Source organism: Pholis gunnellus (genome assembly GCF_910591455.1).
Source record: "Pholis gunnellus genome assembly, chromosome: 9".
NCBI classification, from domain to species: Eukaryota; Metazoa; Chordata; class Actinopteri; order Perciformes; family Pholidae; genus Pholis; species Pholis gunnellus.
Window position 1 is genome coordinate 19,580,452 of NC_136535.1, and position 19,843 is coordinate 19,600,294.

Sequence of the window (19,843 nt, forward strand, 5' to 3'; positions counted from 1 at the left end):
CCATAGTTCTGCTACCATTCTTATTCTATAGCATCAAGAAGGCAAAAAGTGAAGAAGTAAAGACAACGAAGACATCCAGTGATTTCTGTTTATGTATTGGCTGATGGGTTGGCTACATCCTCCCTGTATAGGCGCCCTCCACAACGGGTTAGCTAGTGGCAACCCCACAGGCAGCCAGCCAGTCTATGCTTGCTTACCTATGGAAGAGCTGCAACATCAGGCAGAGTATTTCATAGTGCGTTGTGTTCACGGTGGCGGGATGCCAGCTGGGCAGATGTGATCTTGCTGAAGGAGGAGCTGGACATCTCCATCTGTGATTTCCCGGACATGCTGGATCAGGACCGCTGTGATGGACACCAGCTGCTGACTCAGGTCACTGCATGGTGGGCTATCTTTCTAACTCTCCCCCTTCTCCATTGGAAGCACCGGAGGCTGATCCCCACAAGTGCTGTTTTTTTTCTCTGCATGTTCCCAGTGTGGCCGGGAGATCCGCAGCAGAAGCTTTCTCTCTTTTGATTATTTTCCCGCCGCTAAGACACTTTTTCTTTATCCTAGGACTTTCCGGGAAGATCTGAAAGGCACCGTAATGCCGGCAAAACAACGTGCACCTGTTTGCAGCCTCTTAGACGTCTATCAGCATCAGCATTAGCCACTGGCCACACGTCCTTCCCTGTGGCCTGCCCTTCACAGAGGCGGCTATTTCAGACCTTAGAAAACTACACCACCATCTAATCGGGACCAGGTTTATACTCTCCTCACTGACCACTCAAACCAGCGTGCCGCTAAGGTGGCTGCAGCTTATAACAACATCTCACTGCTGTCTTACGCTGTCTTGGACATTGGGAAGGCTATGACTGCTGTCCTGACCCTTACCACGGCTTCTAAGGTGGCTCAGATCAGAGGGGAGCAGCTGCTGTGATGCCATAATCTCTAATGGGCTGTTTGGACCACTCCTCCAGGGGGCCATGACTCATCTGCACAAAGCAGCCGTGGAAGCGGAGAGGGTCAGGAAACAAAGCTGCACCTCAGCCGCAGGACTAAAGACAGCATGACGCTCGCCCGAAGATGAGGCGACCTCCAGCTGCTGCTGCCTTTGTGACTCGACATGCTCCGGCTCCAGTCTTCCCCACACAGACACACACTCAATATACAAATTAAAGGCTTGTCACTTCACAATGCAGAAGAAATATAAAGAAATATCAATCACATCCCTTAGTTAGTGGTGATATTCCGGCACGTGTTAAATCAGACTAAGGTTTTGTACACATAGCTTGGAACACTTGCGTGCACCTGCTAACAGAGCACAGCTCAGTGTAGCAATGCCTGCCATAAATACATGATCTAATTTCAAGGGGCTACAAAATCCAGTTCGCCGGCCCCTTTTCACCCAATGGGGGTCCATCCCACAATGAACGGAGTCCCTGACTCTTTCAAATGTTGTGGGAAAGGTTTGGGAAGGCAAAGGTAGATCTCTTTGCCTCACCAGTGAATGCACAATGCGCAATGTGGTGCTCCATTAACACACCACCAAGACCACCCTCCAGTAGGAGTTGGTGCATTCTCTCATCAACTGTGGCACAGAGGTTTCCTTTACGCATTTCCCCCAGCTCCTCTGATTCCTCACATTTTAGCGCAAATTCAGGAAGAAACTCTAACTGTCATTCTGGTGGCACCAGGACGCACATGGTTCCTGACCATGGTACAGCTGCTGTTGGAGAACCCATAGCAGCTCCCATGGTGCTGGACAGTGTGATCCTCCACTTCCCAGAGATAGACCAGCAAATGAGGGCCTGGCAACTAAATGGGAGCGCTTGCAAAGGTTATGGCTCTCCCGTGCAGTGGTGCATATTATCCAGGGCGCTAGAGCCCCATCTACTAAAGAGTGTTACGCAATAAGGTGGTCTGCTTTTCAGCGGTAATGTGTGGAGAGAGGCTAAATTCCCATGTCATGTCCCTTCGCTTCTCGTGTTAACTTACCTTCAGACGTTGGTAGGAAACAACTAGTATTTATCAGCTAAATAATATGTTGCAGCCATTTCGTCCTGCCACAGAAGCTATGGAGTAAGATCAATGTATCTGCATCCCCTTGGTGAAGCACTTTTTGAAGTGTGAAGAGAAGCAAGATTTGAGCCTCTGCCCGGGGCACACTCCTCACTCCCAGATAACTGTATCCTCTTCTGTGGCCCTCCGTAGAAGGTGCAAGATGCAGACATATAAGCAGCAGCATCCCAAGCTTCCCCGTACCCCTTTCACCTTTTTCTGCAAGACCTAAACCTTCCTTACTCATTCAGTTATAAATGTGCTAGACAGCAGATGAAGCTATACCCAATCTTGAGCTTTTACTCACGTGTCTAACGGTGTGCATATAATCTGTTCATCACTGATTAGCGGGCTGCATGGGGACTGTTATCATACACAATATTTGTGCAGAGCACAAGGGTGCAAAAAAAATCTTCATGACCACGCAGGGATAAATCCTCACAGGGCTATGCCTATACTCATAGAATCTGTACTTACAATATGTAACTAATATTCTTCATTGCTCTCACTTAAATTCTCACCTAGATTGTCTCTTGCTAAACAAACCACCTATTAGCAGTACAAATGCTCTCATCAATGTAAACTGAAAAAACATAACACAAATAGTTTTTATTAGCTGTTATGGGCAGGCAAGTTTTGTTTGGAAAAGCTTGCACCATATTGATTGTTAATGCTTGGCTGCGGTTTGGCTTCGTGGCTTCTTTTACCGTCCTGTCTTCAGACAGGTGTGTATGTCCATGTGTTTGTCAGTCTTTGTGATTGTGGGAGAGGAAGAGATGGCGAAAAACGGACTCAGAAAATTTATTTCAATATGAATGCAGGGGATTGCTTTGTGTGTCTTTGTTTAAAATGCCTTTGTTTGAAAAGTGTCTGCAAATCCATATAAAAGACTCAGGTATTCCATACTTAATAGCTGCTGGATGTGTGGTCATGTGCTTCAGATGCACATCTGTGTGTCTAGATGCGCTTTCCGGTTCTCTCTTAGTCCCACACTTTATGATTCCTGCACACACAAACACACACATATGTAAACAAACGCAAAACAACTGTTCACACACACAAAGTCTCCGGAGCTCTATGCCAGCAGACCGTCGGCAACTGCTCTTGTTTACACTGGCGACGATGTGACAGATCGTTGCTAAAACTTACCTAAATAGTTCCCTAAACACCCAGACAGGTGGTCTGTCTATGTGTGTTTAGGTAATGTATGCATACGTGTGTGTGCATGGTGGGTGGTTGGAAATAGTGTGTGGTTGCATGTACTGTATGTATCAGAGATCTAGTGGCATGTGCCACCATTTCATTGTTTGCATTTACTCACATTCCCATCCCCATCGACTTCCCACTTTTCTATCATTTCCTTTTCCTCTTTCTTACCCTCTTCACTCCTTTTTTTCCTCTGTGAAGAAGTGCAATTCTTAATTTGAGAACAAAACCGAGGTATGCCATACTTAGTAATATCCTGAAGAAATATGTCAAATATTCATTCTGCTATGAATGTAAATATGGCCCCTATCCAATCACACAGAGGATGATACTCCTGCTCATTTGGAGTCTGGTGAGGAAAGCAGAACATTTTTATTTCTTCAAGTATACAGAATATTTAAACAGGGAAGTAAAATGTGGCAACATAACTGGTCACTCTTTCCCTGTTGATATAAGAAATATGTTGAACAGTTTAGCTTCTGGAAAAAGAAGCAGTCTACCATGTCCCTTCAGGAGAGAACGCTATTTTGTCACACCAAATAACAAAAGCAGGATGAGGCTCATTTGAAATGAGGCTTATGTGTTGGGGACATGATGGATGGATAGACGCATTAACATCTTAGATGCACTTTACAAAATTTCTCTCGGAAAACATGAGCCCAAATAAAACAACAAAAGAAATTGTACTTCAAAACACTTTTACTCCATTGATTATCATTTGAAACACACTAGGAAAAAAAATCAATAGACTTCTATACTTTGTTTGTAATTGTTTGACTCAAAACCCTGGCGACTAAAGTAACTTGTTGACATACTTTGCTATCTTTTATGCATTCTAAAGTGTTCAACATTTGTCTGAGTTTAGAATTCTAAAGGCTTTGTTGCTAAGATGTATTTTATGGCGATATGAGCCAATATTTAATGTTTACCACCTCCTTCCGGGGCCAATTTTAAGTAAGCCTCAAACAGCCTCACACGGAGCTATTTGATGCAGACAAACACAAGATGAGAATCTTGATCGACATGAATGTAAGCAAAAATTACATGACATAAGATTTTAGAGTTATTATCCCTCACATATGTGCACTCAAGTCCCATGACACATTACAAACATTACACAATACTGTCCCAAAAACTAACTTAATAGGCTGCATTTAGAGGACATCCTATGGGTGATTGTGTAGATGTGCATCTGCAGGTGAGTGTGAGCGAATATAATTATTGTACGATATTTGTGAGAGAGTGTGTATGTTTGGAACCTTGGAAGGAGCGGTAAGCAGGTCGCGTTCCTGGCTGTCAGTCCTTTTTACTCTGCATTTTTTCCATCCATGAAATATTCACACCAATTACAATGAGACCTCATCAAGTTTTTTTAGCAAACCAGCGCATACCTCAGAGTACTGACACTTGTGATGTTAAATGAATATGTGAAGGAATACAGGTAACATCTTTTTTAGAATATCAATAATGCAGTTATTTGCATTCTGTATTAAAAAATGCAGGGAGGATGTCATTTCAAGTGCTAATAAGGATTTCCATTCAGACTATGTCAAGAAAGTGCCCTTAAGGTCATAGACAGTCTTTTTACCTTGACTATGAGGAATAATTCTGAGACAACCAGACCCCCTGCTGCTCAAGTATGTTTCAAAGCTGTGTGCTGCGGAAAATGTATTTTGGGCTGCAGTAATTATTTCATGTCGTTACTATCTTCAACTAAAGGCCTAGAATTCAAGCAACTGTGACTGCAAGCATCCTCCCGCCTTGAGTGTCCTTCAATGAACTGCCGAAAGGCTGTTCTGAAACTAAATCTTACATTTGACCCCTGTCTGGGATCTGTCGGGTCTCTATGTGTGTGTGTCAACCCTGTGATGCAGTGGAAACCTGCCCAGGGTGTTCTTCCCCTATCACACACAGCGATAGGTTCCTGCCTTCCACAACTCATAGTGGTTGAATACAATGTAATACATAAGTAAGTTGAAACAATAAAGAATGAGAAGAGACATAGGCAAAGACAATTTTCTTAGGTACTAATTTTGGTTGGTTGGATTGAGCAAAAAACTCTCAAGCCATTTTCAGCTCCTTCAAATACTTTCAGACGTCTGTGCTCTTTGCCAAAGAGTCAGGGAGTTTTATATGCTTCTTTTGGCAAAATGATCCAAATTATTCGAAAACTACAGCAGTGGTGTCTTTTTAAGCTGCAATGAAAAGTGGGCCACAGGCAATAAATGGCAGACAGATAAGGTCTGAAATGAAGAGCGAAATAAGGTGGCACAGCAGAAAAATAGACAGAAAAAGTGACAGTCAGAGGGAAGAAAGAGAAAGAAGGGGGGAAAGGAGTGTGTGCGAGACAAGACTGGCACCATTACACGGAGGGAGAGCAGTGTAAATGACAACAGTGCTGTAAAGCAGTTACTTAAGCTTGAGTACAGAGCAAGATGATAATGTTATTAAAAACTCTTTGTTTCTATTTACTGGAATGGAGCTCACTGTAGCCTGTTTCCCATCTCAGCCATTCATCCACGTACAAGTATAAGTACATGTCTTAAATGCCATACATACAGAATAAGTTTAGCACACACAGGCTGTTGCACTGTAAGCACACAGATCCATATAATGCTAGTTTTCTGGACAAACACACGCACAGGCTAACACGTGCACAAACACTGCGGCAGACGCAAATCCTCATTCACATGCTCAAATGCTGCCTCAATCTTTGACATACAGCTGCACCCCAGCCAGGCAGCGTGCTGTTGTATGTGTCCATCTGTAGTGAACATTTATGACAGATAGGAGACACTTTGAAGAGCCATTGGCCATTACACTTCCCAAAGGAGCAACTACCTGGAACGACAAATCACTTCTCTGTTCGTTTCTTCTCTCTCCCTGTTTCCTTCCATCTCCACAGGCTCCTGCAACAGCAGGGGAGAGATTTAACGCGACACACCGCTGTAAATGACAAAACCGTTAGGCACATGAGAAGAAAAGGAACTGGAGGCAGAGCGGATGGAAAGAGGGAACTGTGGAGGGCTTTAGATATATTGGCAGATGAGGTAGAGAGAGGCAAAATAGAGAGTGAGGGAGAGAGAGAGTAAGATGTCAATCAAAAGATATGTCCAGTGGATATGCATTAGCCATGAGGTGAAAAGGCTGGGTGCAGATTTTGAAAATGAATACAAGCAGAGAGATGGCAGGAAGAACCAGGGAAGAATAAATATAAAGAAGGGATGGAAAACATGGAAAAAGAAGGGAGAGGTAAAAAAAAACCTGATTATCATAATGCCTGCAACTGATACCATATGGTATACTTGGGTTTTGGCAACAGCAAAGTGTGAGTGCGAAAAGGGCCTTCCTGAAGAAGAAAGCATTGGTCTCTGTGACGCTTCCGTTTCAAAATGAAGGTTAAAAAGTAACATTTTTATTGCCATGGAGTCACTGCATCAAAAGGAGGGCTGGTGGCAGTCAACTGTAGCGGCACAATTTTCCCGTCAGCTAATACTGTAACTGTGCCGTCTGTATGTGCAATTTGTGTGACTTTCAAAGAGTACTGAATGCAAAAAAAAAAATCAATCAAACCCGTTCAAAAGCTTAGAAACTCCATATGATATGATGATACAGTAGGAGTTTCTCTACCTGGAAATAATGATTAATAATTCAAACTAAACTGCACTTTTATGTTAGGTAATGTCACAGAAACTCAAGGTTTTAGTCTATATCAGATGTCCCCTTTCAATACCTCAGGAGGCCCTTCTTATCTACACTTTTGAATATCAAATTGGTTACACGTTTTTCTCACGTTTGAAAATAAAAACACTCTGTCCAACCTACTGTACTGTAAAGGCTCAGTACTTTATGAGCTCTACTTGATAAATGGCAGAGTCGGTTGGATTATTAAAGGTCATGATAATCTCTTCAATTGGCCTTTCCACTGGCCCTGTTATTGAAAAAAACAGGCACATTGTGTGTATGTGATTGGATCAGTAGTAAGAATTAGATTTACTTTGTGCATCGGTTAACAATAGGCGAATTGATGCAAAGCCTTCACTAGCCAAGTGATTCCTAAAGAGTTTGAGTATGTGAGCATAATGATGTGAAAGCATGTGACAGAGAGAAAGCAATGGTTGAGAGGTGAAGATGGCCAAAGTGACAGAGACATATAGAGATTTCAAAAGGCTACCGTCTTTTATCAGCAAAGGTCACTCAAGCAATTACGTGACATATTGATTTATATCCCCTGAGGCTAACACACCACAAAAGCAGGCACAACACACAAACACACTCACACACAAACTCAAATAAACACAGAGACTTGGTATCAATCTGCTGTCCACCCCTAATTATTATTGTTTTCTGTGGAAGTCTTGTGGTTGGCTCAGATCATTAAGGTATTGGCCACTGGGATGGGGCTGTTTGTAGTATCTCCACTAGGTCTTCACCAAATCCTGACAAGCCAGTCAATTCATCACATAAAACATCCATCAGTCACTCCTCACAGCCAGCAGCTCTCCTGTTCGCAAATGTGTGCTCAAGCACTATGTCTGAAACAAGCGGAGAGGCTCGACAGTGCATCCCAGATGCATTCCAAATATCTAGTATTCTAAGTATCTGGACCTGTCGGGGAGTCTGTTGCAGAGCTACAGCCAATGAGAGTGCAAGGCATAGACTGAGGGAAACCTCAGGGAGGGGTCGCCAGTAACTGTCTGTGCATTCCATTACCCATACTACCATACTATTGAGCATGGTGGAAAAAAAATATATAGTATGTTTTAATACATAGTATGTAAAATGCAGAATGCCAAAAATACCAGGAAGATAGACCAAGAGGAAGATAGAGTAACATGTGGAAACAGGCTATTTTGTGAACATGTGTGCCAACAGGAACATCGACAGACATGACAACTTGCAAGGTATTTATCATTACCATTCACTTTTCGAGACCTACTTATCTGAGATTCCTCCTGGTGAAAGATCTTGTGCTGTGTGATACCCTACTGATGGTCAGTCATGTATTGTGGAAGCCACGGTGACTTTAAGACTCCAAATTACAAGACAGCAGGTTGTGCAGTGTGAACAATAGATTGATCTGACAACTTTGAAAGTTGTGTGGTGTAAATTAGACTTCAGCTTTTCCTCCCTCTCAGTCAGAGCACATATAAGTGTGTGTGTGTGTTTTCCAGTTATTTTGGTAACAGATGTTTGAGGTGGGTAAATGAAGGTTGATAAGATCACAAGCACTAGTTAAATTGGATTAAAGGGAACTTTCTCTCACATTAGACTTGCATAATTAGAATGCATTAGTCCTGGTAATCAAATACAAGGAGCATATATTATTTATTTATTTTGGTAATTCATTTAAAGAGAGAGCTGAGCTATGAATCAAAATTGTCAATGTGCTAGTCAGTCCGTCATTCCCACAACCTCACCAATGGTCACAAGCTCAACATTAGATGGATGATCGAAATAAAAAGTGAAATTATGGCCTCATTCAGTCAGACTTGAGCTACAGCCCCCATTATTGACTGTGCCACTGCATAGGTCTGCAGCACAAAAAAAGCCTGGCAAAAAAGTTTAACCTGGCTCAACTTATAGCGGACTGCAACAAGACATCACCCGACATGGCGTTGCAGTGGCCAATGACATACAATACATGCAAGCAAACGTTCTTTGTGAACCACATTACAACATGAATATCATATTCCTACTGTCCAAGTGATTGTTGTGCGAATACTTAAGCGTTGATGCTGCAATAGCATCAATCATTTTAGAACTGGAGAGTATTTCTCGATCAAAACAAGAGCAAAGAAACAACACTGAAGGCTTTTCTCAATGGAAAAGGTGTTTTTGCTCTTCTCCCAACTGTCTTCGGTAAGAGTTGTATTGACAGATGGTTCATCCAATCACCTGCCACATTTTTTTTTCTAATGACGGCTTCTCAGATGGTTCTGTGTAACAAACCGTCTGGCAGGTCAGATTAGTTTTAAGCAGCATTTTCTTATCTGATCCATCCAAAAGTTGTCAGGATATTTCAATCTGGAACCAAGTCCCCAGAGGCATGTTGCCGAGTTCGCTCAGCCAACTAGCTGCAACGCAATTTGGGATAATACATTATGTTATGCTTTATTTATTGTGGAAAAGGAGGCAACACCAAAAGTAAATACAAAAGCAGAGCAAAAGTTGCATGTCATCATTTAAGTAGTGTCAGTAAGTCTTTGGATGTTTGCAATAGGCTCGTAGGTTGTTGCTCCATAATACCAAGTCAAAAGCTTGTCATCCTGTACCATTAGCTCCATATGGCACCACAGCACAAAACCCCAAGTACTCCAAGTACTACCTTCTCTCTGATTCAATCAAACCATTTTCTACCACATTTCTCTGCTGCCCTCCCAAGGGCAAAGTGTGTGTGCTCACCAGGAGGCAAAGTAATTCTGCTCTGCCACCAGGCCAAAACTAAAAACTCATCCTGGAAAAATGTGCAAATACTTACACTCTGAAACACACACTAAACAGTGTGTGTGTGTGTGTGTGTGCTAGCTTGCATAGACACGCCAGCCAAATGGTTCATTAAACATCGCTGTCTCCTGCAGTGAGCCCTGGTTTTCCATGGCGTCTGTTCTTCTTGGCACTCGACACACAGCTAGCACACAGGAGACTTTAGAAACACACACATACAGTCAGATACCAAAGAAGCACACAAACACATAGCTTGAGCACATTTAGATTATTAATGAGTAAATGTACATATCCAACTGACACACAGTAGCTCACCTGCAAGCAGCCATGCCCCGTCAAACAGGTTCTGATGCCCCCCCCCTCCACACACACACACACACACACACGGTCACTTCAGGTGACATTGACTGTATTTTATATGGCATAATTACCTGAGGCAGTGTTAAACAATTACTGAGTCTTTGAATGGATTTAATTGACTTGTGGAGAGGGCATTTTACTTTCAACTGATTCATTAGGCAAAAACAATGGACAACTAATTGAATTTGAGCTCTAAATGCAAATAGGTGAAAAAGAAATAAGTGTCCATACAAGGCGACCTCTACACACACACACACACACACACACACACACACACACTGAGTGGTTGTTTCTAACACACTGAGTGCCATATGTATGTACAGGAAATCACAAGTCATATTTGTGCCAATTTTCCCTCACAATCTGCATATACTAAAATTGCCTTATGCACTTTGCCATTTAAAATAACAACTGGGAACTCCTTTCAGGCATATGTGAAAAACAGGAGAGCCCAGTAGGTACAGATCAGTGATTGATATCATCAAAAAATAATAAATACTAATTACTCATTACTGTAATGTGAAAAAAATTCCCAAACCTCAGCTCCTCTGGGGAAAGAAAATCTGTGTAAATATCTTATTAATACTGTCACAAGGTTAATCTAAACTAAACAACAGTAAAAGACAATGGAAGAAAGTTAGTTCCCAATGTACATTTCTTTCACTGCTTTTTACTTTCTAAGAATATCGTCGGACTCTGTCCAGATGCAAGTGGAAAGTTATGGTATTATTTTCTGCTAGGGTATTTCTCCAGACCTTGTTACTTGCTCTGCAGTGAGACAAGAGGTGCTGTAGGGTACGGGGAGTTCTGGCCATCTTCCTCCCTGGTCCAGGTCAACAGTGCACTACAACATCACCCATATATAAATCTCCAAAATAACAAAAAAAAACATTCCATAACCAGTCGACACATCTAAATGCAGAAAAAGAAAGTTTTGTTTTGAAAAGTTCCAAAGAAGTAGACACTTTGAGAAACGTGCATGGTCAAAGCACCATTAGACACCACATCAGATCCATCAATCCACTGGTTATGTTGATTAACCACATGTGGCTATAGAATAACACATACATGTTTAAGCAAACTACATGTTGCTTGTAGTTTCTTAACTGATCCGACTCAACGGGAACGTTGGAGATGATGACATCCTGGTAACATTTTGGAATCATGTTGACTTGCCCAGGCATTATGCTCCCATGTAATGAAAATCTGGGAAAAGTTGAATTTGAAATGAAGTATTCTTTCAACGTTTGCAGTTGTGGTTGTCTGTCGGAAAATATTAAGATGCATAGCAAAGACTGGATTCTGCTCGTGACACACATGATCAAGCTTAGTATTCTACAGTGAAATACAATATGTGCATGTACCGTATATAAAAAATACAACCCATATACATTTAAGAATTTTTGAAAACATACATTGGCAGTACGTTCAACAACAATCTGCAATAAAACAACTGATGTGTTTCCTCATTTGCTATGCTGCACTCTACTAGTTAATTTGTGCAGCAGGTCTGAGAAACACATCAAATCTGTCCATGGAATTGGATTCTAAGTTCAATTTGCTCTGCAGAATTACTGTTTGCCATCTCAGCTAGGTGGGATTCTTGCCATTACACCCCCTCCCAATTGTGTTGTAATAGAGTTGTCAGAGGAGAGAGTGGGGTTTGGTGGCAAAGTCCTAGGTACACACTGTACTACTGTCTGGTAAACTTGAAGGGGAATTGCAAATATGTGGTGATACTTTTTAAAAATTCCTTCCCATTGTGGCGTAACGAAAAAGAACACTGGATAGACTGTGATAAATATTAACAAATTGTAATGAGCCCCTCAGAGATTTAAAGATTGTCTCGGAGTTGCATATTCTAAAGATTTGTCCAAACCTTTATGCTCATTTTTTTTTGTATTTTCATAATATGATCATTATTATGGTCATTGACAAATATGCTGAAAAGGAGAAACAAAGTGCCAACAAATCATGATCAAAAATGTTAATATGTAAAAGGGATTTATTAACTCTGAAAATAAGGATAATAATAATATCACAAATACACTTTATTTGTAAAGTGTTTAAATTAAAAAGGTACTCAAATTCTAAAAGGTAAAAACAGAAAGAGTAGGATAATAACAATGAAAGCATAGCGAATAAATGACATTATAACAGTAACAAGACAATTACATTATTACATTAACATTGAATCACAGGTTAAAGGCAGATTGAAATAGGTAACTTTTGAGTGCAGTCATGAAAGAGGGGAGTGAGGGATGATGTCTGTGATGAGAGGTATTTTTGTTGTATTTTTCATTAGAGGAGCCAGTGGAGGTTTTGAAAGACTAGGGTGATGTGATCTATGGTGTGGGCGTGGCTGAGCGCTGAGTTTTGGATTTATTGTAATTTGTTGATGATTTTGGTGGATGTGCTGTACAGGATTCTATTGCAGTAGATGAGTCGTGAGGTCATGAAGGCATGGATGAGTGTTTCAGCGGCTGTGGAGGCGAGGGAAGGGCAAAGATGAGCAATGTTTTTGGGATGAAAGAAGGTGGGTTTTTTTTGTAATGTGGTTGACGTGTTCAAAGGAGCGGGTATGATCAAAGATGAGTATACAGATGTGTGTGGAAGCAGAAACAGTGGAGCCATTGATGCAGAGAAAGACATTGAGGCAGGATTTGTTGAGTGATTTGGGTCTGAGGATAAGGATTTCAGATATGTCACTGTTGAGTTTGAGAAAGTTAGCTTGCATCCAGATCTTTATATCTGTGAGGAAGATTATAAGGGTGAAATGAGTGGCGGGAGCGATGGATTTGGTGGAAATGTAAAGGTTGGTGTCGTCAGCATATTAATGTAAAAATGAAGAGGAGAGGGCCGAGTATCGGGCCTTGGGGGACACCTTGAGAAACTGGGGCTGTGCTCTAGTTGGATTTCTTGATACTAATGAACTGGTGGTGGTCGAAAGGGTATGATTTGAACCTGGAGAGGGACATGCCAGTGAGGACTCAAAGCGGGAGAGGAGGATGGAGTGGTTGATGGTTTCAAAGCAGAAATGCGGTGAAGTAGGATAAGGATGTTCAGGAAATGATCTTCAGAGGTTGTTGGGGACTTTGATTAGGGTGGTTTCTGTGCTGTGTTTAAAACTTGGGTTAATGGTATTATATTGTCGCATAACATAAATAAATAAAACAATCATGGTTTTGGAAATCAAAAATACATTTTTGGGGGTTACAAATGTGAATTTTTTTTTTTTAGGGCAACTTAAATTGATGTATCCTGTAGTGTGTAGAATGGGTATATATGAATATTATACTTCTGCCTGTACCTTTTCAGTCATATTGTATATTAGATTGTATACAGGCTACACTTATTGTGTTGTGTGTGATGGCTGAATAAAATACTACTGCTATTTATTGGATCTGCAATGATTCATAGAGTTGGCTGGAGTACAGGTGGGTTTTGATTTGGAAGGCGAAAACCCTGTCCAATTACTGTAGACAAAAGGGGGAGATTGGAGAGGGCTTTGTAGTTGTTGGGGATGTCAGGGTCAAGGCTTTTTGAGGATTGGCGTGACAGTTGAAGGAGAAAGTGATCGAGCCAGTGGACAGGGAGGAGTTAACGACAGAGAGGATGAGCGGGCGGAGGGCAAGGAGACAAGTGATGACTAATTTGGAGGGGGTGGGGTCCAGGGTGCAGGTCGTAGTCTTCATGCCCGACAGTGATTTATTGAGTTCTGAAGGTGAGATTAGGGAGAATTGGGAGGGTAACCGTTTGGTTAATAGGGGAGTGACATATTCAGGGTTGAGGGGGGCTGGGCTGGAAGTGGCCAGCCAGTAGCCATTGAATGTAGATGATTAGAATGAGTTACATTTATCAACTGTGAAAGAATAGGGGATATTTTCCATCGGTTTGAGAAGTTTGTGTATTGTGGGAAAGTGGACCCTGGGGTTAGCTGAACCAGAGTGGATGAGGCCAGTGGAGCATGCATTATTGAGAGAATCTTTGTTTTGCTGCATGTATTCTTGTATGCCAGGGTGTGTACTGTGAGGCCGGTTTTGTTGGAGAGCCGCTCTAGTCCGCGTTTCCGGGATTTCAGGGGTGAACCCTGGGAGCAGTGTTGGTGAAAGAGACAGTTCTGGTTTTGGGAGGGGCAAGCTGATCGAGACAGAAGTATAGTGTGTTATTGTAGAGGTTGACCAGGGGCTCCAGGAGAGGTTGAGGGTGAAATATTTGTTGGTGAGATGGGCTGACAGGGATGAGGGACAGATGGACTTGATATTAAAGATTGATGGTGTGTTGGGGTCAAAATCTAAATGACTAATTATAATGTGTGCTTACAAAGTCTGGTGTCCTTATGTGATCCTCGTTGTGTGAACTTCCTCTGACATTAAGCACCACAGCTGTATAGTCTATCTAAAAGAACACTCAGCACTGCTTATAATGGTAAATAAAGTTGTAGACGGCGTCAATACTTCATGGCGTCTTCCGATTATAAAAGCGACCTTTGTACTAGAACGAATTGTTAAAGTGTCCAGACACATAGAATATGCTGTATGAAGGCAATTTGTGTGTGTTATCCTTTTGTGACGTAGATTGCCTGTGACACTGTTGTTTACTTATAAATATACGAGGCTCGGAGACAGATCTCGGAGCAGCCTTGATCCATGTATACTGTATGTGAATCAACTCTGTCTCCTTCTTTGCAAAGAATAAATGTCCTGTTTAATGATTGTTACCACGGCTCGAGTGAATTTTCTTAACATGGTGCGTGTGTGTTTGGGTTCTGGGATGGGGATTTTTGATGTCAATGATGATGGTTAGGTGGTCGGAGATGGTGAGGTCAGAGTCGGAGAGGTGGTTAGTGGTGATTCCAGTGGAACAGACAGGGTCAAGGATGTACCCAAAGTTTTGGGTAGGGAAGTTGATGTGTTGATTGAAACATCCAAGCATGTCCAGAAATTATTTTTGCTATTTTTAATTTTAAATCTGTATAAGTCGGAGCGGAAGGTATAGGGTTAAGTTTGGTGGGGCAACAGATACTTGCAATGACCAGGGTTTTAGGATCAAAGGGTTTGAATGTCATGTGTTCTAATGAGGATGGAGTTAGGATGGTAGGCATCTATGTGTTGGCGTTAAAGGCCGGCAATTCTACCACTGGACATTTAGGACGTAGTTTGACCTTTGTATGGGTTAATGACAGTAGAGGGAGTAATCCAAAAATTTCAGTAGTAGTTAACTAGAACGAGATATAGTGACAAAAGAAAATGATCTGTTATCATCTCACTTTCCTCGGAAAATCTAAATGCAACTATGGTTTACTGGGCACATACATGTCTATCTGCTGTATAACGTTGTCATGTGTCTGCGTGTGTAAAGTGCTGGCATTTGATCTGTGGAGTGGAATAATTGATATTACATGATTTACTGATGTAATTGGCCTGCCTGTCATTGTTGATTGCTGCACCAGGAGACAGCTACCTTTGATTGGCCTCGCTGTGAGAGAAACATCGTTGTGTGTGTGTGTGTGTGTGTGTGTCTGTGTGTGTGTGTGTGTCTGCATTCACATCTGCAAGCAGAAATAACATCACTTTGGAGTAATATATATTCAGAAGCAATGTGAAATATGAGAGGGAAATAAATCTTATTTGATATATCCATCATAACCAGGAATTGACTAAATAAGTGAGAAGGAAGGCAGTGTGATGCATGGATGAGCAAGGACTTTTTTCATTTTATTTTCGGTGCTGTAATTCTCATTGCTCTACTTCTTTATGGACATTTCACTGACGGTGCAAGCCATCGTGAGGCCATGCATCAAATAAGGGATCCACTTTTCAATAAAGCCAAATCAATGTTCACTTCAGTATGAATTCAAAAAAGTGAGTTTATCGAAAAGCACTAGCGCGTACAGGAAGGTTCTCCTGCATAGTGCAAAAATAAAATGGGCCAATAAAGTACTACAATGGACAAAATAAGGAATACTTTACTATTTGGGCACTTTAATATTCTTAAGCTTTTCAGACATAAATAGCAGATTATATAAGCCTTACAAAAAAGTTCCATACAAGTCAGTGAAAAAGTACTGTATTGATTCCTGTATTATGTTTTATGCAAAGTATATGTGAAATAATAGTTCAGTGGAACTACTTTGATGCAAATATATACCAAACTAGCCATATAGCTCATTTTAAATTGACAACAACTTTATTACAATAATAGAGAACTTTGCTTGGTCATAAAACATTCAGTCCTGTACCCCCTAACAATTACATTTTATATTATTATTATTATTTTAAAAAAACCATCACAAAATAAATATACTGTCCAAACTTTAAAACATTGTAGTAGTATACGCTAGTACTAGCTTTGAACTGGTCTTTCCATATGTTTGTGTGCTGTCTTATTTACAGAAGGCCTGCCTATTCTCTTTTACATCCAGATGCTACCTACATTTACAAAATTCAATCACTGTGTATGCATTTACAACATTAGCTTCTTCAAAGAGGTTCTGTTTCACTCCTGTATGTTTGTTAATTTGTGAGCAGATTAGTTGTAGGTATTCACTCCAATGATTGCTTAAAAATCTGCTGGCATTTCACCTACCAATAGCACTTGATACAATGATAAATTAAATGGCACTTAAAATGTTGCACAATTTATCCCTTTTGAAAGCTCTACATAATTCTGAAAACGGCATACAGTATCTCCTAGGTAGCTCAGAAAATCTTGTAATGGAAGGTTAAGAGAAACTTGGGACAAATGTTGTGAGCCGTTGAGAGACAATAGAAATGTTCCCAAACCTGTATTTTGCAGCATTTCACAAGAAAAGTAACTCTGACAATGTAAGATTGGTCTTATAGATGATCTAATTAAAGGTCGAAGTGTATGTCTTTGGTTTGATTTCATCACAACTAATTAAACTCATCAGAACTATGACACAAACACAACTAATTAAAACAATAATCATTATTATTGAATATAGCAGGCTTGTACTGTGACCATAGCACAGTGGGCATTAGGCTTTTATCAGGGAGCATAAATCCTTTCAGACACTGAAAGGAAATTAAGGAAGCTGATCTATATAAAACGCGATTATGTATATCATATTGAACGACGGTTCAGAGCTTTTATTTTTCATTTCCACTTCAATAACATAAGAAAAGACTACTTCAGAGCTCTTTCAGTTTTTATCTGGATTTCTGGCAGCCAGGGGCAACAGAATACGGTGTGGTAGTGATTCTGTTTGTTACAGCTGTCAGTCATCCCTGTAATTATCAGCAGCAATAGGGAACTGCCTACACACACCATGACACACACGCATTATCAATCGTGTGTAATTATGGTGTATTGAGAAAAATAACTTGCAGTCGGTAACATTCATTTGCATAGTGAGAGTCACACTATGACAAAATAATAACCATCATTAAGGTATAAAGATAGGTTTGTAGTTCTAACAAATCTTCCTTATTCTACAAATCATCAACTCAACTGTGTAGGTGTGTATATAAATGTGCATATACCTGTGTGTGTGTGTCTGTGCACTTTTCTGAGTGCATATAAGCTTGAAAGTTAGACTTTGAGATTTCATGAACTATGCTGTCGGTCCATGTTCATGTGGATTCCTCTGGGAACAAGCAGAAGCATGAAATAGTTGCTTCCCACTGTACGCGTGTGTCCTGTGTTGGTTTCTGCTCCATAGAACTCAAGCCCGGTCAATTCCCTCTGATTATTAATCAGGTAGAGGAAAAGGAACATCGTCATATCACAGAAGAATACGATGAGCGCGGTTGAAAATGTTTACAAAGACTGGGACAGATCACAATGAGTAATAATTTATATAAATAATAGAAGAATGTGTGTATTTGTGTGCATGCTCACAGAGTTTACTTTTATGCGCGTGTTACTTACTTGGATATCTCCTCATGCATGTGAGTGTGTGTCGGTGGGCGCGCTGAGTGAGTTTCCCTTTGTTGGACATGAAGGGTAATTGCAGCTTTTGTTGACTGTTGGAGGCAGGTGGTGGGCCATCTGGTGACGGCAGGTAAGAGAGAAGGATGGAGGGGCTTTGGGGACAGAGGAGTGCTGAGTGGCGGAGGATGGGAAGGTTGCACTCCTCCATCAATCACACATGGATGAACAGCAGGCACAGGGGCAATGGGATGGAGTGGGGAATCTGGTGAGGACAGAGGAGAGAATATGAGATGGAGATAAAAGAGGTGTTGAGTTACTTTGAGAGTTGTCTAATCAGTATGTGTGGACATGTGTGCGTGAGGGTGACTGTGTACCTGCTTTTGTGACAAACAAGGAATAATGAGATAGAAAAACCAAACAAAGCAAGTGACAGAGCAGACAACGTATATTCATAAATACTGCTAATATAATGTGACATATTGTAATCATAGTTGTATGAACAGGAAGAGCACTATTGTTTTCATCCGCCACACAATCAGGATCGGGAACTCATTTTGCTGGTTAGAGGTAAGCTGGTCAGAAACTTCCACCCCCAAAGGCCACATCGTCTGATGAGCTTTATGGGCCCTGCTCTACCAGTTTTGCACCCTGACTGATGGCAATGAGAAAAGAACATCCCAAGTGTCCGGCCTTGAGAGAAAAGACTAAATTGTTCCTGCCGGTGAAATGTTTGTTGCCCAATCTACCTGTGACTTTTCAATGAAAAACACACACCAAGACAAGCCTATCTTAATCAAGTACTGCCCCACAAAGTCATCAATAAACAGGCTTAAGTGTCTGAAGGAAGGAAAGCTTGCTTGCTTGAAATCTTTAATCTGCAGTTTACTGACAGACTGGCAAATTCACGAGCAGATTCACGATATCAACATATCAATAATGCCCGACAGTCACTGATGAAGGCTGATCGTTGGTACTTGGCTATGACACTCTATAAAGTGCAGCAGGTAAAGAGTATGGCAATAAATAGAGTAGCCTACAGCAGACTGAAAGGAGCTAAAGATTGATGTACGATTATCTCCCCCAGGAGGATCATGCGCTTGATTGGTCACTTGTGTGGATGCGTGCATGCGTCCATGAGTTTGTGAGTGGGTGTGCATCCCTGTGTCTATCCACGGCTAATCTTGCATTCCGCTGTAGCAAACTGCATAATATTTAGGGTGGCCAGTTATGGCTGTATGCTCGTGGTTGCGGTGACTCACACTTGTTACTCACTACTCTTAACCGGAGACTTAGTTTAAATTTGAATGAAGTGTGTTTTACGACACTTTACAGCTCATTACAGACTGTGTCTACTGAAGCGTTTTTCTCAGCTGAAAATGCCAGACTCTCTTTTAAAATTGGCCAGCTGGGAGCGATTTGAGGGCTTTAGAGGTGCTGCATTTTTTACAGCATGGTGCTTTGGTTGTGTCTGGTTGCTACAATATAGAGTATCTATAGAAGTAAAAATGAAGGCACTACGTAGAGCACATAGAGTACATGCCCTTGCTTTGGATAAAGGACAATATGTGGCTAGTGAGATTTTGTGGGTGAGGAAATATGTCGGCTAGTAACATAATTTTGCTCACAGTCAGATCAACTTTATTTTCCTAGACAGGGAAATCGTGAGGTTAGTCCAGTACTTTTACATGGTCAACGAGACTTTAACCAAGAATGGACAGACTTTAAAATGTTAATTCTTCTTCAAAAGCAGTATGTCTCATATGTTCAGAGACCATGGCAATTATTAAAAGCAGCAATGTGAAGCAGCACTACGAGACAAAGCACAAATATTTTTAGCAAACGTACCCACTCACGTCCGAAATGAAGGCACAGAAAAATAAACCTAAGAGCCCAA